At 52.9% G+C, this 20,581-nt stretch overlaps 1 long non-coding RNA gene across 1 annotated transcript; it reads right to left on the reverse strand.

The window, feature by feature from the left end:
- Positions 1 to 15,107: 15,107 nt before the first annotated feature.
- Positions 15,108 to 17,653, reverse strand: LOC150011096 (uncharacterized). Its single transcript, XR_016510638.1, has 3 exons — positions 17,390 to 17,653; positions 16,428 to 16,608; positions 15,108 to 15,443 (listed from the first exon to the last, which is right to left on the reverse strand). It is a non-coding gene; the product is annotated as an uncharacterized LOC150011096 (long non-coding RNA).
- Between the last annotated feature and the right edge of the window lie 2,928 nt (positions 17,654 to 20,581).

Raw genomic sequence — 20,581 nt, forward strand, 5'->3', positions numbered from 1 at the left:
GGGGAGGGGCCTGCCTTCTCCCTGGGCAGCCCTCTCTACCCAGAGTTTTAGCAAGGAAAAACTCTCCTTCCATCTCATTGGCCAGAACCGCATCCCATGCCCACTCCTACACCAATCACTGACAAAGGAGAATGAGATCATCAGGCTTGGTTTCAACCAATCAGCATTCACCCCTGAGGCTAGACGTGCTGCAGGGCCTCATCTGTAAAATGGGATGATTCATTCCCGCTGCACGTGGTTGTAGTGAGGATCGTTGGACAAAAGCGCACGGCACCAATACGAGGCAGGAATAATATTGTTGCAGTTCTGAAAAGGAAGAAAGCTATTAAAAGGGACCCTTGATCATCAGAGAAATGCATTCTAAGAAGAAATGAGCTACAAGATGTTGCTAAGAAACATTTGTACTTAGCACAGACCAAGCTTCTTTGGGAGAATAAATCCAAGGAGGGGGCTCCCAGAACCCCGCAGGGAGCTGGGTGTTGAAGCGAGGAGAGAAGTAACGTGAAGAACTGAAAGAGGGGGGAGAATGGACATGTGGCTGGATTCCTGGGTTGCACCTGCAGCCCTGGCAGTGGGGGTTGGGGCTCGAGGGTGTCAGAGCAGAAGAGGAGGAACATGGGGATTTTGGAGCTGCCTGCTGGTTTTCTGGAAGGAGGCACTCAGGCGGCAAGCTCTGGAAACCTCTGGGGAGAGGGTGAGGAGAGCCACATGGAGGAATGAAGCAACAGGCAGTGAGGTCTGGGCTGAGCAGGCCGGGTCCCAGCCTCCTTGTGGCGCAGGGGCCAGAATCCAGTCCCCCAGGCAGGCACCTGCACCCCACCCAGTTCTACCTCTGCCTCGCTGAAGGACCTGGTCAATTGCTCTCCTCTAGAGGGGCGCCCGCGTTCCTCTCTAAAATGGGAGTTCTCATTCTCTCATTCATTAATTACTCATTCCCCAAAAACTTTATTGTGGCTCCTGCATAGGCTGAGGTAGGGAGGTGCACAGTATCAGAGTTGGTATGATCCCAGGCAACTGGCTTCACCAATCTGTGCCTCAGTTTCCTTGTCTGTAGAAGGGGGTCGATTGTCAAACCTATACCTCCTAGGTTCACGTGTTGGTTGGGAGAATTACTACGCGTACAGGGCTTGCAGCCACGCCCGGCGCAGCGTGAGTGTTCAGTCAGTGTTGGCCACTGTCTTGATGTTCGATGGACCGTGCTGGACACCAGGGATAAAGTGATGAGTGAAGCAGGACAATTACTGCTTGGCCCTTCGGGTCTCGGGGGGACACAGACCTTGATCACATAGTCACTTGCACCAGACTAGGAATGAATGGCGGTAAGAGATTTGAAGCAGAATCACAGGGCTCTACGGCCACAGGACCTGGACAGGTATCTGACGGATGAAGGGAGTGAACCGGGTAAAGTGGGGAACAGTCCCTGCAAAGGGAGCAGCTGCACAAACCCTGAGGTGGGGTGGAACACGGCGTGTTGGAGACTCTGAAGGAGGGCCCAGGGGTCTGAGCTCTAGTGGGAAGGACAGGTCCCCAAGAGGGAGTGGGGGCGCAGGCCAGACCTTATAGACTTAGTATTTGACCCTCATTATAGACTTGGCATTTTATCCTCAGAGAAATGGGAAGCCATTGAGTGGCTATCAGCAGGGTCACTGTTATAGTTCAAAAGAAATCTCTCAAAAGATTGGAGGCAACCTAAATGTCCTTCAGTAAGGGACCGAGTGAACAAATTATGGTACCCCATACAATGGCGAACCTACAGCTATTTTTAAAAAGGGCAAGGGGGTGGCCCTTCATGTACAGAGAGGGTACAGTCTCCAAGGCATGTGAACTGAGCCGGGCCAGAGCAAAACAGGGTTCTTGTCATGTGTTACCATCTGTGTGAGACACAGCAGGAAGAGAAAAATATGCACAACTGACCCTTGAACCACATGGGTTTCAAATACCCAGGTCTGCTTACACGCAGATTTTTTTTCAATAAATATGGTAAATGTATTTTCTCTTCCTGATGATTTTCTTACTAGCATTTTCTTTTCTCTAGCTGACTTCATTGGAACAGTACAGTATATAATACATAGGACATACAAAATATGTGTTAATCAACTATTTATGTCACCAGTAAGACTTTGGCTACTAGTAAGCTAGTCGTAGTTTATTTGTTGGGGAGTGAAGTTATGTGTGGGGGTCAGCACCCCTAACCCCTGCATGGTTCAAGGGCCAATTGTGTGCATTTACATAGTCATATATGCACAGAACACCTCTGGAGGGATTCTTAAGAAACTAGCATATTAGTTTTCTCCAGGGAGCTAAGCCAGGTAGCTGGGAAAGGAGGTGAAAAGGAGACTTCTCTGCACACTGTTTATGCCTTTTTAATTTTGAACTGTGTGTCTCTTGATTTAGACAGATAGATAAATAGACAGACAGACAGGGCACACTACGAATCAAGTGGTTCCTTGGCTGCCATGTGGAGGACGGGCCGATGGGCTGAGAGGAGACGTCAGCAGGGCAGTGAGTCACCCAGCCACGGGCTGGCGGCGTGGCCAGAGAGGGGTGGGCATGGCCAGAAGTAGACGGACTCAAGGACGTGCAGGAACTAAGACTGCATTCTCCTCACAGGCCCTTCTGCTCCGATGCTGTCACTGTTTGAATGAGCAGGAGAGACTGTGCCCCCGAGAGCGCTCCTCCATCACTCTTTTGTCTAAAAGGTGTGTGCGTTGCACCTGGGGGCAGAAGTGCCATGTGGGAGGGACAACCCTGGGACCTGAGCATAAAAAGCAAGGGCCAGCGTTAGGAGGGGAGGACCACTTGGGCAGTTCCCTCCTGTCCTCACCCTTTCCTCCCCCGTGGACCTCCCTTGCAGAACCCTGGATGTCAGAGCCCTTGGGGCTCCATCTTGCTGTAGTTCTAGGCCAACACATGGTCCCTTGGGGTCTCCCCCTCGCCTAGGGTCAACCCTTCCACCTGCTCGCTCATGGGAAACATTTCTTCATGGAAGAAGAAGCTGATCCTTCCATTTAAGGTTTTAGGGGAGTGTTTGTTGACGGGAACAGTTGACTTCTGGTTAGAATGCAAATGCCCTCGGGAGAGGTGACAAAGAAAGCCATAACTCACTCAAGAAAAGCACAAAGCAGCCTTCATAAAGCAGTGAGTCACATGGTAACAGGCAAAGGAACACAGTTCACTCACCAAAACACAATTCCTGGGTAGAAGTTTGTGATAAAGTTAAAGATACACTTACCATCTGACCTAACAATTACACTCTTACGTATTTACACAAGAGAAATGACAATATATGTCCGCTCAGAGACTTCTATGTGAATGTTCCTAAGAGCTTTATTCATAACAACCCAAAACAGGAAAACATCTCAGACATCCATCAGCTGGTAAAGGGATAAACTGTGGTAGATCCACACAATGGAATATTACTCAGCAATCAACAGGAACAAATATGGATGCATGTGGCAACATGGACGACTGTCAAACCCCATATGTTAAGTGAAAGAAAGCAGACACAAAAAGCTGACTATTGTACGTACGAGTCCTGTGGCCAGAGTGTGAGTGTTGGTGGGGGCCAGGGAAGATCCCAAAGAGAGCCTCCAGGGCCCTGGGGAGGGAGGAGTGGTGGGAGCCAGAGGTGGGCCCGGAGAGGGAAAACCCAATAGGTTCAGATGCTCAGAATGAGCAGAGGAAGAAGAGGAAAGGAAAGAGCCGGGTCCCTAAACCCAAGGCAGTCTGCAGGATGCATCAAAGGTGGGGAGATGGGAAGACAGGATCTGACATCTCATGCTGGCCAGGAGCAATGGCCCCCAGCCCTAAGGGAGGATGAATGAGTGAATCTACCAATAAATTAGACCGATATTTATTCACCACCACTCAGTCCCAGGCTGTATGCCAGACGCTTTCACTAACACAAAGCTTATTTCATTTTTGTAATAAGCCTGTACAATTAGTGTTATTATGCCTAAAGTCTCCCTTGGCAAACACATGCTGAGTGCATATTTATGTGCCAGGCAGTCTGCTAAGCCCCGGAGACACCGATACAAGAAGAGAGACCTAAACAATTGAGAGCCCAGGGTTTGAATCACAATGTTGCATTTTACTGGCTTGATGTTATTGGTGGGTTACCTCTCTGCCTCGGACTCTTCCTCGTGGACATATTAGCACCTACCCAGGACTATTAGAAAGTATGGCCGCCTGTGAGTCACGTGAGGGCTTGGCCGCAGCGGATTGGAGGAGGGGTGCATGCCCACACCTAAGCTGCCAACCCGCTGGCCAGAGGCTTATGATACCACCTGTGACAAAAAAAAAAAAAAAAAAAAATGAACTGAGCCCATCAGTCTCTGGGCGAATTGGGAAATGCAGAGAATGAGCCTCTAGCAGAGCTAGAACAGCAACATATACTCACATGTACCCACCAGGGCTGGACAGACACATGGATGCTTTGAGTTCCTGGCCTTTGAAAGGTCCAAGTTTGACAAATGAAGTCCCACCTCCTGCTTCTCCAGAACCATTCAGTTGCCAGTGCGTTTCCTGATCCAACATCCCCCCCTGCCCCTGTGAGGTGAAGGGAGAGAGGACGGTCACCTCATTTTACTGATGAGAAAACAGGCTCCCAGAGCCAAGGGACTTGCGGGGAGCACAGAGCCAGCCCAGAGGGAGGCTGCCTGCAGAGCCCAGACTGGCTCTGATCAAGCTCCCTCCACTCTATATCAGGTTTCTAGTTTCAGCTGGCTCACTGGGCGTTCAAGAAGAAAGCTTGTTCACTTTCTAGTGGAGTAAAAATAAAAAACATATATATTACCATCAGCTCTGAGATACGCTCGGGGCTGGCAATACGGTACATTTTGTTCCAGCCTTTATTTAGTACGTGATGCAGATCCAGGCTGTGCATACGGAAGAGCTGGGGCTGCGGCTCTGATCCCGTGCCAATGGACTGCCCGTGCCGGATGAGTAATTTCGAAAAACGGGCAGCCTCTGAGCCCTTCCAGCTTTCCTCTGGGATGCCTGGTGATCTTTTTCAGCTCATTTAATATTTTAGAATTCCTAAAAAAACCACTTTTCTGTGGCTATTCCTCGAAGTCTGTGCTGGGAAGTTGGGGTTGTGATCTGAACTGCTCAACTTGGCCTCCGAGCCCCACAAATTGGCAGCTGCTTCCTGGTTAATCTTGTATCCAGTGACCAGACATGCTGCCTAAACCCCAGCCGGGGTCACTCATCCATTCACCATTTGCTCAACATTTACTGAGTACTTAGTATGTGCTGAGGACTGTGCTAGAAGCTGGGGATGTAATGACAACCGAGAGGTAATGTCCCTGTATTCATAGGGTATATAGTTTAGAATGAGGTATGTACATTAACCAGAGTCATGCATGTAAATACGAAACTGCAAATTGGGGGAAAGTCCAGAGTGAAATGACCAGTTATAAGAGAGAGACCCGACTTAGTGGGGGGGGGGAGGCAGGGAATGACGCTCTGAAGGAGGCCTGGCTCTGGTGAGACTTGACACCCATAGTCATACATTCCTCTGCCCCCACCCAACCCTGACTGCCCATCCCACCACTGAGCCTTCCCTGGGGTCAGAGTGTTTCTAACACCCTCACCTGACCGCCACCGTCTGCCTATAATCTGTGTAACTTAAAATTTCACGTGACCTTCAAAGTAGAGGCCTTCCAGGAATGACAAGTAGACGATGCAAAAGCCTGGGGATGTAGCAGCAAGAAAGTGGCCCCTGAGGCAGCTCCAGCAGAGACTACAGAGTCATCTCTAGAGGTGACATCCCTGCTGCCACACCCAATCCGTCTCTTAAGTTTATTGAGACTGCGTCCTGAACCCGCCTCTAAGCGCCCCGCTTTTCCCCTCCTTGTTGGCCACCATCTTGGGCCAGGGCTCATCACACTGGGGGCCAGGCCACTACGACAGCCTGCTCCCCTCTCTGCCTCGGGCTGTCCCCTTCTTTCCCCTGCAGTGGCCAGAGTGCCCAGAGACGCCCCGCTGCCCTGTGGCCATATCGCTCCCCCACTTAAACCCTGGCCTGATTTCACAGCCCTGCACCATCTGGGCTCGGCCTCACCCGCAGCCTCATCTTCGGCCTCTGGAACCCTGACTTCAGCCATAAGGGAGTATTCCCCGCTCCCCCCGTGTACCACAATCTCCCGGAAGGCCGAGCCTTGGCACTGGCCATCCTCGCTGTAGGATGCTCTTCCTCTCTTGGCAACCCTTCCTTCTGGACTCAGACCAGGAGTCGCCTTCTCTAGACATCCAGCCTGGGCCAGGTGCCTCCTCTGCGCTCCCTCAAGCCTGGGCCTCCACAACGCTCCACAGTGGGCTGTCACTGCCTGCATCCCTGTCGATCTCCCCACCCGACTGTGATGTGCATGAGAGCAGGATGTGGCCACCCGTGTAGCCACTGTGGTCGGTGCAGAAATCTGGGGCAGGGTAGTGATCAGCAGGGAAGCACAGGTGGAGGGGTTGTTGTCGTTGTCGGCAGCCGTCCGTCTCGAGAGACGATGGTGTAGCTTCTTAAGAGTCTATCTGCACCGCCGAGAATGGCTGTGCAGTCCGACTCGGGAGTGACACGGTATCTGTCTCCTCCCGTGTTGAATCGACATCTTGCGATGACGCTGGAGTGTCCTCTCCAGTGAAGCTGAAGCTACAGAGCCTGGGCAGGGTGATATGGAGGGTCTGCTGTTGCCCATGCAGCAGACCCCCCCTCTCTTCGCAGCTGAAGGGTCCAAGGGAAAGACGGAGTCAATACAGCTTGGCTTCAGGTGCGCCGCAGGAGTTGCCGGTGTTGACTACAACGTCAAACCGCCTTAGGGACTCCGGCTCCGGATTTTCTGTCAGGGTTTACTCCCTTAGCCTTTCCCCTGAAGAGGTATGCCGCAAGGCAGCGGAGGTTTTTTGGAGTCAGAGTTTTCCTTCTCTGATGTGCCCTGACTGGAAGATCGAACCAGCGACACTTAGCTCGCAGACCGACGCTCAATCCACTGAGCCAAACCAGCCAGGGCTAGGTGGAGGGGTAGTGGCTGATAATTGGGTGGGAGGAAGGTGAGTGGATCCATGGCTCAGTGCAGAGAGGGGACACAAGGAGGTGATAAGAGAGACACTTGACTGAGAGGCGGATAGCTGGGCAGTACTGGGCAGTGGTAACTGGTATGCTAGGACTTGAACCTCTACCTCTCATGGTGTGACCTTGAGCGAGCTGTTTAACATCTCTGGGCCTCGGTGTTTTCATCTGCCAGAGGGAGATGACGATGGGTGCACTGCGAGGAATGCCATGCTGGGGGCTGTGGCATGGAGACCCTGACCCTGGAGAGCTTGGGGACAGGACAGCGAAGGCAGGTGGAGGAGGTTGGTACAGGCAGGGCCTGGAGTAGCCAGAGAAGACTGGGCCAGAGAACGGGGCTCCTTGGAGGAGGATGGGGTGCCAAATGCAGGGCAGGAGAAGGTGCAGCGCTGGACACTGTCATCTGCAAAAGTGCAAAGTAGAGATTCTAGTCCCCATTCAAGGGGGAGCACAGTTATGCCGCTGGTAAGAGGCAGAGCTGGGGCTGGGGTTTGAACCCAGCCCTGTCTGTCCACAAGGTGCCTTACCCTCCACCGCATTGCCGCTCCCATGGGAGAGGTGTCTTACCACAGGGTAAGACCAGTTGTGTCCCCAGAATGTGTCCCGTCCTTCTCCCCAGGACGCCTGGAGGGAAGAGGGGAGGCCTCTCTGGGAAGGACAGAAGAAGGGAACCACTTGTCTGGGGGCCGGGCAGTAGGTGGCCTGATTTTCAAGGAGCAGAGCTGAGTTGGAAGCGACTTGAGAGCTGGTACTGGTGCCCGCGCAATGGAGAAGGTGTGGAAACCGGATCTCGGCCTTGGCAGAAAGGCCTGCGGCTGCAGATCGGAGGCTGTCGGGGAGATCCAGTAGCTCCTCTCCCAAGATAAGGCGTGTGGGGTGGCATCAGGTACTGGCGGACGGGGCTGGGCCAGCCGAGAGGGGCAACCGGCCAGCTTCTCCTCTTCGAAGCGAGTGGCAAGTAAGCCAAGAGGGGGACAGGTGACCTGATTCTCCATCTCGCTCACCCCGCCCCACCCAGGTCTGCCACTGACAGGCAGGCCTGAGGGCAAGAGGAAAAGACACACCTTCACGAGAGACCTAACACGCGTGAGGTCACACATGGACACCCATAGACGCAAGCTCGCTGTATCCCCATGTCAGCTCATTATCAGCCCCATTGCCAGGTGGGGAATGGGCTCAGAGACACAGATGCTTCGCCCAAGGTCCCACGGCCAGAAGCTGAAGAACTGGACCCAAACTATGTCTCTCTGTCCCCCAGTTAGGTGCCACCACCCGAGCTCAGCCCGTCACTCTCCCTCTCTGGGCCCAGGTTTCCCCATCTGCGCAGTGACAGTGTTTGACGAGGATCTCTAAGGCTTTGTCCTGGAATGGAACACGCTCCCGGGGTCTAAGGTGTCTGCTCTTTAGCTCTCGAAGCACCTGCGCCATGCCAGGCGCCATGCTGGGTGTCGGGGAGAGGAAGCCGAAGAAGACCTGGTCCCCGTCACTGCAGAGGATGCAGGCTATGGGGGACACACAGGTATGGTGGTCCCCATACCACGAAGTGAGTGCTCCTGGACAAGCCGCGTCCTCCCAGGCACCCAGCCCAGGGCCAGGGCCCAAGGAGGAGGTAATAAAGAACATGGGTCCCAACCCGGGGAGCCTGTCTTCCTGCTGGAGCCCCTCTGGGGCCACTGCAGCTTCTGACCCCAAGGATGAGGGTAGCCCTCCATATCAGTCCCAGGGTTTAGCTGAGAAAAGCGCCCTCCATTGGTCTCATCCTCTAGATAAGGCGAAACCTGAGGCTCAGAGAACTTCAGTATCTGATCCAAGGTCACAGGACTTGGGAGGAGTGGGAGATAAAAGCACACCCATTGCTCTGCCTCTTCCCACACCCCTCCAACCCCTTCAAACTCAGAGGCGACCTGAAAACACACAGTATGTGGTACCCTGTGAGTCAGAGCTGGCCTGCTCAGCCACAGGGCAGACACCAAAGGCCTCCTGAAGGAGCTGGATCCTGAGAATGGGGTGGCAATTGGCTGGAGGGGAGCAAGCATCTCAGGTTGAGGAACCACAGGTGCAAAGGCCCAGGGGCAGCGGGAGTTCCCGAGCAGCAGTTGGAGAAGAGAGTGCGGCTGGGACAGGGAGTGTACATGGGGCAGAGAAGGGTGAGCAGCTGGGGATGGGGTGGGGACGGTGGGCAGGTGCCTGGCCCTCTCATTTAAAAGTCAGGCTGCATTCGCAGAGGACCAGAGCTCAGGACGGTGCAGGGGAGCGGTGCGGGCAGTGCACCCGGACTTCTTACCCACTGGGTCTGCCACAGAGGGTTTGGCTGACCTCGCTGTTTGACTTGAGTGGTCACTTTTCCTTTCTGAGCTTGTTCCCTCCTCAGAGGACTGGAGCCTCCAAGAGCCCATGCAGTTCTGAGTCACGACCTTCCCTCAATCAGTACTGTGTGGGTGGCTGACGGGAGCCCAGAGAAAGTCCAGGGGTGGGGGCGGGGGACAGTGCAGGCCTTGTCTGGGTGGTGTCAGACCCCTGAGGGAGGAGGGGACTGGGAGTGTGCAGGAGGGGGAGGGGCAGGCTCTGGACCAGCCCGTCCAGGCTGATGGACCACCTTCAGCTGAGAGCAAGGGAGGTGATTAGAAGATAAACCTAAAGTGGCACCGCTGCCCCCCTCTCCCCAGAAGCCACCCCTCCCCGTGCTTCGCTTCACTTCCTGCTGGCCCTCCTGACCCAGAATCCAGTGTGTTCCCTTACCCTTCTGTGAATACCTCCCTCCCAGCCTCTCCAGCCCATCCCCTGGGTCGCTGAGGAAGGGGAAGCACATACCCATCTAGGGGTTCATTCCCCCAGAAAATGATGCTCACTGCTCAGTGTTGGTCTGGGCACGTGGGATAGAGGTGAGCAGGAGCTGGCATGCTAGCTGCAGAGACAGACAGTAAATGGAACAGAAGAAAAAGCAATTCGTGCTTTGGGAGACAAGACAGACTAAAGCAGGGCAAGGCGGATGAGGCAGCTCCAATTTTAAATAGGGTGGTCAGGCTAGGCCTGGCTGAGAAGGTGACGTGCACGCCAAGACTTGAAGGATTGAGGGAGGTGGCTGTGAGCCACAGGAGCCCCACAAGGCAGCTCTTTGACAGATGAGGAAACTGAGGCTCAGAGGGTGAAGGGATCGCCCAAGACTGCTCAACTGGCAAGTAGTGGACCCAGGATTCAAACCCAAGTCCGCTGATTCTGAACCCACAGAGGGAGTCTGTGTGACTGAGAGTCGCACCTCAGCTTGACCAGGTCTTTGCTGAGCTTCAGACAGGCGACTTACCGCTCTGGGCCTCAGGTTCCTCATCCATAGCATGAGGGGCATGACTGAGCCCTCCTCATGGGGAAGTTATGAGGATTAGATGATGTGATACACACAGCGTGCGTACAGAGTGCCTGGCACCAACCAAGGGCTCCTAAGTGATAACAAGCTGTCGCCACCATCCTCATCACCACCATGATCACAATCATCACCACCATCACCACCACCATCATCACCATCACCATAACCACCATCATCACCACCATCGTCATCACCATCACCATCATCATCATCACCATCATCATCACAGTCATCATTATTTCTACTGGGCCTCATCTGCCCAACCCACAGCATGGAGCCCTGGCATGTGGCTTGAGACAGCTGAGTGAATCTGTGCTGGGGGGCTGACTGGGGTACAGGTTTGATGGGCTGCCCTTTGACTCCACCTCTCCCTCTCTTGCTCCCCCGCTCCTCTCTCTCCAGGCTGATGAAATATGGAGGAGCTGGCAGTGCTGTCACTGCTGAGAAGGCTGCCACCACCCTGGGGAGGGTGATGGATAGCCCTGATTACACAGGCTTGGCAGGGGGCAGGCAGGAGCAGGAGCACGGCAGCCGCCATCCATCTCCGAGCCCTGCTCCCGGGCCCCTCCAGCGCACCTTCTCCAGCACCTCCCGCCCTCCCAGGAGCTGCCAGGGCTTCTAACCTGATGGCTCGTTGCCTCTGGCATCTGCTTGGCCCCCGACAGCAGCCTGCGGGGGAGAAAGGGCCGGGTCTGCCTGCAGGTGTGGGGCAGGAGGCTTCGAGGCGGGGAGAGACCTGCAGAGTGAGTGGGTGTGCTGGGATGAGAGCCTTCTGATCCCAAATCTAATGCTCCCCCACCGCCTTGTCAACACATGTCCAGCCCCTCGAGGGTGTTTGCAATGACTTGGGGGGCGATGTCGCTCACAGGTCTGAGTTCTGCCTCTGCAGTGAGGGAGCTGGAACCCCAGCTATGCCACTCAGGACATGGGAGCCAGCAGGTGAGGCCCTCGGAAGGCGAGCCACACACAGGGCCTGGCTGCCATGGGTCGGGGGAGCCCGAACGCTGCTGCCAAGGAAACCGGAGGGCGGATTAAAACAACGGATAGATGTAAAGGGGGCCTCGCCCCGTGCTGGCTCACAGAAGGCTCCTGATCAGCCTGTTCTCCTCCATCCGCGGCTGGGAGGCATAGGAAGAAGGCTTCTCACCAGGAACCTGCGGTTGGTCCATTTCTTCGGGCCTCCCACGGGGCCTGGAGGGACGGACACAGGGAAGCGGCCGCTGCTGTGCGCATCGTCCCTCCATCTCCCACCCCTCCCCGCTTATTCTGGCCTCTGGCCTCCCACCCCCACATCCGTCACTGCCTGGCCAGGCAGCTGCGAGGGAGGCCGCTGACCCCACCTGGGGTGGTGCTGGCTGAAGTCTGGTCAGATCCTTCACGATGCTGGCGTCTCCCCTGCGTCACTGTGACGAAACTGGACAGATAGCTGGCAGCCGGTTCCAGGATGGATGGCGAGGTCCGCGAGCAGGGGAACAGGGCCAGAGGATGCTGGGGTTAGGGGTTTTTTTCCCCCCCATACAAAGTAACTAAGATATCAAAACAAGCAAATGATATTTAATTAAGCCAAGTTTAAAGACAGATCCTGAGAAGGACTAGGTGGGCTCTCTACAAAGCAGGCAGCATCACGCAGACCGTCAGACTCACAGACAGTCGAAGCACCTTAGAATCCCAGAGTCGGCTCCAAGTTACAGTCTTAGAATAATACACTCTCGTAGTGCTAGAGTCAAAATTCTTTGAATCACAGAGCCTGAGGTCTCTTGGGTCAGAAAGAGGAAGCTGGCTCATTTCTTAAGAGAAGGGATTAGGGCGCTTAAATGCCTATGTTTGAATTCCGTGTCTACCGCAGTGTTAGCTCTGTGACACTCGGTAAGTTATTTAACTCCTCTGGTTCTCAGTTTCCTCTGCTTTAAAATCAAAATAGGGCTGTTGTAAGAATTCTGTGAATGTTGTTACCACAGGCCCTTCAGCTAACACGTCTCAGAAGCATGGTCTTGACGTGGCCTTTGATACTCACTTGCTCCTCACTGCCTGCCTCCCTTCTGAAGATGCGTGCATCTCTGAAAGCAGTCAACCACCTCCCAACACAGCCAATTCCACTGGTAACCAGTTCCGACTGAGAACTGAGGCACTCTTCTTTGGACTTCTACCCATCATGGAGACGGGCTGTAACGTCCATTTTTGCTTGCTCTCTTTCATGCGGCACATTTGCACAGGTAAAATTTGTCAGCAGCACCATCAACTCACACCAGCCAAGGGTCCGAGCGCTCCGCACTAAGGGCTTGCTGCCAGGAAGCCCTCTGTTGTGTATATAACACTTAAGACTCATTCAGTGACTTCCAGCCAAGATGGAGACATAGGTAGATATGCTTTGCCTCCTTCCACAACCATAAGAAGGATTGCATTTACCTCAAAACAAAAAAACAACCAGAACTACCAGAAAATCGAATTGCATTGAAGTCCAACAAAGACATAAAGAAGAAATACTCATCTAGACAGGTAGGAGGGGCGGATCCGGGGCGGAGAGGATGTGGCATGGTGGCTGTGGCAGCAACAAGGCAGTGACTGTGGCCAGCTGCTGGAAAGAGCAGTCATGCATTATAAAAGCCGGGAGGGATGCCTGGGGAGTGATCCCAGTCCCAGGCCAGGCCCCACAGCTCATGATTCCAGCACCGGGGAAAATAAAAACACATTGCTTCTCACTGTGAAAACAAGTGGGGGCTGGGGCGGTGGAAAAAACTGCCCATCTCTCGTGAGAGTCTGTTTATAGGCCCCCACAGTCCTACAACATCCACAAACCCACCCACTTGGAACCATCACCAGGGCAACAGCTAGAGGGGTGCCAGTCCCATACAGAAAGTGGGAGAAGTGTCTGGAAAGGGGGCGAGTGCTGAACAAATGGCATTGTTCCCTCTCAGACCCCTCCCCCACATACAGTGCCATAATGTGGTGAAACCGGTTGCCTTGCACTGATGAATACTTAAGGCTCCTCCCCTTACAATGTAACAGGTGTGACAACTCTATCTAAGACACAGAGGCAAACACAAAAAGCTGTCAAGATGAGGAGACAGAGAAGTATGGCCCAAAAGAGGAAACAGATCAAGGTTCCAATGGGAGAACTAAGCAACAAGGAGACAGCCAACCTAACAGATGCAGAGTTCAAAACACTGTTGATAACGATGCTCACAGACTTGACAGACATGACTATGACAAATGCATAAGGGAAGAAGTGAAAGCTATGTTAAGTGAAATGAAGAAAAATCCACATAAAACCAGTGGTGAAGGGAAGGAGCCAGGGTTCAAATCAATAATTTGGAACATAAGGGAGAAATAAACAGTGAACCAGTACTGAATGAAGAAATAAGAATTGAAAAAAATGAGGAGAGGCTTAGGAACCTTCGGGGCAACTTTAAAGGTACCAACATCCAAATCATAGGAGTGCCAGAAGGATAGGAGGAATAGCAAGAAATTGAAAACTTAATTTGAAAATATAATGAAGGAAAACTTCCCTAATTTAGTGAAGGAAATAGACATACAAGTCCAGGAAGCACAGAGAGTCCCAAACAAATTAGACCCAAAGAGGACCACACCAAGACACATCATAATTAAAATTTAAAGAGAGAATCTTAAAAGCAGCAAGAGAAGAAAAGAAAGTTAGCTACAAAGGGTTGCCTATAAGACTATCATCTGATTTCTCAAAAGAAACTTTGCAGGCAAGAAGGGACTGGTAAGAAGTATTGAAAGTGATGAAAAGCAAGGACCTACAGCCAAGGTTACTCTATCCAGCAAAGCTATCATTTAGAATGGAAGGGCAAATAAAGTGCTTCCCAGACAAGGTAAAGCTAAAGGAGCTCACCATCACCAAACCCTTATTATATGAAATGTTAAGGGGACACATTAAAAAAAAGAAGAAGATTAAAACTATGAACAGTAAAATGACAACAAACTCATAAGTATCAACAAATGAATCTAAAAAACAACAACAACAAACTAAGCAAACATCTAGGACAGGAACAGAACCATAGGTATGGAGATCATATGGAGGGTTGTCAGTGGAGAGAGGGGAGGGGAAGAATGGGGGAAAAGGTGCAGGAATCAAGAAGCATCACTGGTAAGTACCAAATAGACAGGGGGATGTTAAGAATAATAAAGTAAATGGAGAAGCCGAAGAACCTATATGCATGGCCCATGGACTTGAACTAAGGGAGCGGGGGATTGTTGGAGGGAAGGGAAGTACTGGGCAGAGGGGGGCAAAGGAGAAAAAATTGGGACAACTGTAATAGCATAATCAATAAAATACAGTAGTCCCTCTCTATATCGTGGTTCACTTATCACGGCCTCACTGTATCGCGGGATTTTTTAAAATATTATATTTAATTATTTATTGTGGATTTTTCACTATATCATGGGATTTTGCAGTACTGTATATGTATGTTGTTAAAGTTACATAGGTTTAAGAGCGTAGAATAAATGTAAGATTCCTACTTCGCGGGGGGTGAGGGTCTGGAACATAATACCCGTGATAAGTGAGGGAATACTGTATACTGTATTTTTCGCACTATAAGATGCACCTGACCATAAGGTGCACCTAGGTTTAGAGGAGGAAAACAAGAAAAAAAGTATTCTGAACCAAATGGTGTACTAAAATATTTAATAAAATATAACAGAATAATATTTCAACCACGTGAAGTGAACAGCAATCAACAGCGGTATTAAGAACCATCATCACTGTCATTAACAAATGAGGAGAGACTTTAAGGTTCAAGTACTGCTCTAGTTTTCCAGGAACCCCAAGAACTCATCATCACAGTGTCAGAATTTATGAAGCTCAGTTGCTCACAATCACTGACATCACTTTCTTCACTATCTTCATACTGACCAGACGCCCTGAGATTCAGCAGTAAAGTGGGACATTTAAGTGTCCCCAGGGGTTTCGCGTGGGCCCACCGCTTCCTCTTCTAACAGCTGTCGCCACCGCTGACAGGTCAGGGAATACACATCATGGTCTGTGAAGCAATAGTCACTCTGTAAGACACACAGACATTCCCCACCCCACATTTGGGGGAAAAAAAGTGTGGCTTACGGAGCAAAAAATACGGCACTTAAAAAAAAAGACTCATTCATTCATTCCCTCAACATGCTCTGTTCTGCGTGCCAGGGGCGCAGTGGTGGGCAGGGCCCAGGTCCCTGCACTCAGGGGGCGTACGGCCTGGTGGGGAAGATGCCGCTGAAACCAGCAGCAGCACTGCACACAGACACCCAGGCGCCCGAGTGCACCCAGGTCTGGGATGGGGGGAGAAGTGGGAGCTAAGTTCTATTCAGTCTAGTTTTCTGTGTGATGTGGAGCACATTTCTTGCTCTCCCAAATGACCGAAACAGAAAGCTCTAGGAGCTACGGAAAGTGGCCCTGCCTGCCCCACAAGGCTCTGCGAGGCTCTCCAGGGACAGTGAAGCAGGCAGTGCCTTTGTTTGCCCTCTTCCCCGCTCACAGAGCCTTCCTGGGTTGACTTGCCCACTACCCAGGGGATGACTGAAAGATGAATCTCCAATGGTCTAAGGTGATCATGACCGTCTGTGTCCTTTACCTCTAGTTGGTCTTGAGTGGGCATGTGGTCCCGTTCAGAGCGATAATAAAAAGAGGACTGTCTGGAGAGTGTGGTGAGTGGAAGGAAGTATGCTTCGTGGTAAAGATTTCCCTCTCTCATAGAAGAAAAAGCTGCTCTGCTCCCTTCCTGTTTGGGACACTGCTGTGTGAAGACGTGATGCCTGGAGCAATGGCAGTCTATTGTGGCCATGAGATGTCAAGCCTAAGGGCAAGCACTAACATCCTGAGGGTGCTAGAGAGGGAGGTGGTGCAGTGATGGAATGTTTGCATCTCCCCAATTTCATATGTGGAAACCCTAACCCCCAATCTGAGGGTGGGGCCTTTGGGAGGTAATTAGATCATGAGGGCGGAGCGCTCGTGAATGGGATAGTGCCCTTTTAAAAGGGACTCAAGAGATCTCTCACCTCCTTTTCTGCCATGTGAGGACCCAATAAGTTGGCAGTGTGACACCTGGGAGAGGGTACTCGCCAGAATCCAAGCAGGCCGGCACCCCGAGCTCCGACTTCCAACCTCCAGAACCATCAGCAATACATTTCTGTTACTGGCCACCTAGTCTTGGTACTTGGTTATAGAAGCCTGAATGAACTAAGCAGATAAAAAGAACAGAGGTGCTTGATGGCACTGTGAAGCTGCAGAATCAACCTCAGAACAACCTACAGCCGACATCCAGCTAAGTAAACAATGGGCGTCCTTACGGGTTAAGCTTCTGATAGTTGGGTTTCTGTTATTACAGCTAAATACATCTTTTCTTCACCTTCCCAGTTCCTGTTCAACCTTCCTAGGCCAGGTGAACCCTTACCTCCCTTCAAACAGTCTTTCAGCAAATGTTTGCTGACTATTAACCAATATTTATTGAGCACCTATGTGGTCCCACTTTGTTTTAGGTGACAGCACAGTGGGAGAGAAACAAAAATAATTAAATAGACATATGATTGAATTGATTATAAGTTATGATGAGTTTTACACATTAAACAGTGGAGTGCTGAAACAGAGGATGTCAGGTTGACCTCTTTGGGTAGAGTAATCAAGGAAGGCCTTTGGGAGGCGGTGACATTTACACAGAGCCCTGATTGAGTGCACGGTGTCAAGGGGAAGAGAGTTCCATGCAGTGGAATGAGCTGAGCAAACGTCCTGGGGTGGGAAATAGCTTGGCATGTTTGAGGATGCGGAGAGAGGACAAAGCCCAGTTGCAGGACTGGTGAGGAATTTGGTTTCCATTTAAAGGGGTGCCACTGAGAAAGTTTAAGCAGGAAGTGGCACAGTCTGATTTCTACTCTGAGACACTCCTTCCCTCCAGCTGCCATGGGGGAAGCGCTTCTCAAATCCCCCTCCAGCCTTGCCTCGGCAGGGAATTTCCCCAGGTCACCTCTGCCCAGCTCCTGTTTCAATCCTTTGCCCCTTTGTTACTTCTGCCTCCGAAGCTCCATCTCCTCCTCCTGAGTCAGGGCCTCATCTGCCTCTCCTCTCCCCTCAGCGCCCAGCACAGTGGTGACACCCCTCTTCTCCAGGGCAGACAGCACCAAGCAGACCCTTCCAGGCGCTGTGCTGGCCCCCAAGGGTCTGCAGCCGGCAGGGGTGGGGACACCAGGGACTGGCACAGGGTCTGGGTTTGCTCAGTTTTATGACCGCGCCTGCGTCCGGAAACAGAAAAGACAGATGATTCCATCGCCCTGTTCATGTCACCACCCTGGACTTCTTTCCGGCCCCGACGCCTGCCCCCCTCCACTCCTCCACCTTCTCGTCCTCCGGCTGAGTCAGGCTGGCCAGGGACAGAGAAGAAGAGGACAGAAAGAGGACATGTTCACTCTCCTGAAAAACCACACTGAAGCTCTCCCATCATCACCAATCCTCAAGCTTTTGGAGAGACTTGAGCACTGACCAGAGCCATGTCCTGGTTAGCATCGGCTACCTCTGCCACCAGAGGACAGCAGGCTCAGCTCCTGGAGATGAGAGAGAGACAGACAGAGAGACAGACAGAGAGACAGACAGAGAGAGAGAGATTGGCCCAGGGCCACATAGCACAGCCAGACGTCCAGCCAGGCTCTCTCCTCCCCTCACTCTGAAGGTCGTGGGATCCGTCACCAGCCTGATGCTGACCGCAGAGAGCACTGTCCCCCATTGCTCTCAGGCCCCCTCCCCACAGCCCTCCAGGCCTCTGACACCTCTCTGGCTTCCAGGGCAGAGGCCAGGCTCCTGGCCCCCGCCCCCCGCTCCCGGTGATGACGGCCTCCAGAGTCAGAGAGCTTCCCAGAGCCCGTCTGGAGATTCTGGGTGATTTATCCCCTCTCCCCCTTCCTGTTTATTCAGCCCCTTGGCAAAGAGCCCTGGGGCGGGGGGGGGGGGGTGGTTACAGGAGAGGGAGGGAAGTAGGAAGAGAAGTGGGGGGAATAGGAGTGTGGGTTGATAAAAAGAAGACCGGAGAGAGAAGGGGGAGGAGATTTGAAGGAAAAAGCAACCAGAATGTGTGTGTGTGAGAGGAAGAGAAAGCAGTACTGGCTCCTTGTGAGGGGCTGGTCTGGCTAGGGTCAGCTGGCCTGCGGGAGCTCCCGTGGGACGCCAGGGGCTGGGGAGCCGGTCTCAGGGTCCCCAGGCCACTCCCAGATGGACAGACCATGGGAGACACTGCCCCCAGGAGCCTCCCACCTCCTTGGGGTGCAGCACACCCAGCACAGCCCCCGGAGACACAGGGCGCCTGGCAGCTCTGTGTGCCGCAGGATTCCATGAACGCTGTGTGGACGTCAGGCAGAAATCAGCCAGGCCCGGGTTCTCGCAGGCCCCTGGCTGGTGCAACGCGTGGCCCTGAGCAAGACGGTTCCCCTCCTCGGCTGTGGTGCTCCCTTCTGTCCAGAGAGGGGCACACTGGGGGGAGGCGAAGGGGCCTCCAACTCTGACAGTCCAGGGGTCTGTAATTTGGAGGTCACCAGCTACTTGTCATCATTGTCCAGTAGGCCTCTTCCCCAGCCACTCCCAGTTTGGTGCCCAGAGGAAGTCCCAGTATTTCAGCAAGTCCCCAAGGGGCTCTCATTGTCATCCTGCTTCCTGCATGCCTGGCATTCAGGGCAGCGCCCCACCCGAGACTCAGGGCCTTCCTCCAGGCCTGCTCCATCCACCCACGTGGAAGTTTCCAGAAAGACACAAATGGGATGATAAGCATTTCCAAGCTCAGTGCCTTGGTTATTATGTGGGAGAAATCTCACAATAGCCAGGAAAAGAGAGAAAAAAAAAAAAAAAAGGCGGGGGGAGTAAAGATTTGAAACCACACCCGGGGCGCCAGGTGATGGGTCCACAGTACACTGTTCTCTCTACCTGTGAGGAGGATGCTTGGTAATAATAATAAAACATTAATAACAAAAATTAAAAATGCATCTTTCCAAGATACCTGTGGAAGGCACGGAGGTAGTCAAGGAAACAATTCCTGCTCAAAGAACAAAACAGTGTGATACCTGCTGGCGATTTTGGAAATCTAGGGAGCCCTGGAGAGCAGGCAGCACGCCGGGGTTTCACAGACATTCACAGGCGCTTAGGTGACAGCCCCCCACCTTGTTCACAAAACCACGCTCCACCGGCAAGTCCCTTGCATGTGTTCCAGGGCCCAGGTCATTCTGTGTAATACGGATTTAGCCACTCTGCTCTAATGAATGCATGTAATTAGTTTCTGTATCTCTGCGTTACATGATGGTTTTTCTCTTAGTTTCAATTAAGCGTATCCACGTAATTACTAACTTCTTATTTTTAAAAGGGAAAAAAAGAGTAATTTGGGTCAAATAAATATTTTCATGAAGTTAAAAAAAAATGCCCCCCAGTCCCCGAAGCACTCTCGCAGTCCCCGCCTCCCTCTCCCCTGCTCCCCCTCAGCCCCTCGCTGCCCCCCGCAGAGGGCTGTGCCCCATCCCTCCCACTCCTCGCCCACCCGGCCACTTGGCAAGAACTCCACAAAGACTGTCCCCTCACCAGAAGAATCATGGGGTCGCAGGACTGGGGAGGCCGAAGTGTGCCTGAGATTGAAGGAGGCAGGTCAAGGTTACCGAGTGCATTTACCCTGGACGTACCTGATGCAAAGACACGGCCCAGTGGCCGCGCTCGGGCCCCACGACAGGGAGTCAGGCCGGCCTGGTAGGGCTTCGAAGCACAAAGTGACGGGAGCTGCCTCCTCATCTCCTGTCTCCTTCATAAGCAACGGCCTTCAGTGGGCACCTCCTGGGGCCCCTGTGGAGAGCAGAACTCGGGGCTCCTGAGCTGGCACAGGTGCCCAGCACCCCAACACCTAAGGCCTTGCCTGGATCTGCAGGGTATCCCTAGATGCCTGCAGGCAACCAAGAGGCAGCAAGACCAGGGCCAGGAACACAAGGGTGCCAGCCCAGCCCACAGTCCCCACGGGGGTTCCCCCAGGCCTGATGCTGCTCCACAGGCCTGGAATATTCTTCCTGCCCCCCCGCACAGCCTGTCCTCAGCGCAGCGGGCATGGCCTACAGCTCAGAACGTGCAAACCGACTCCATCCCCCCTCTGCCGGGGTGGGCAGCCCGCCCCTCGGCTCGGCATTCGGAGGCGTGTGGAGGC

This window comes from Furipterus horrens, unplaced genomic scaffold (genome assembly GCF_987537825.1).
Source record: "Furipterus horrens unplaced genomic scaffold, mFurHor1.1.pri manual_scaffold_4, whole genome shotgun sequence".
Lineage (NCBI taxonomy): Eukaryota > Metazoa > Chordata > Mammalia > Chiroptera > Furipteridae > Furipterus > Furipterus horrens.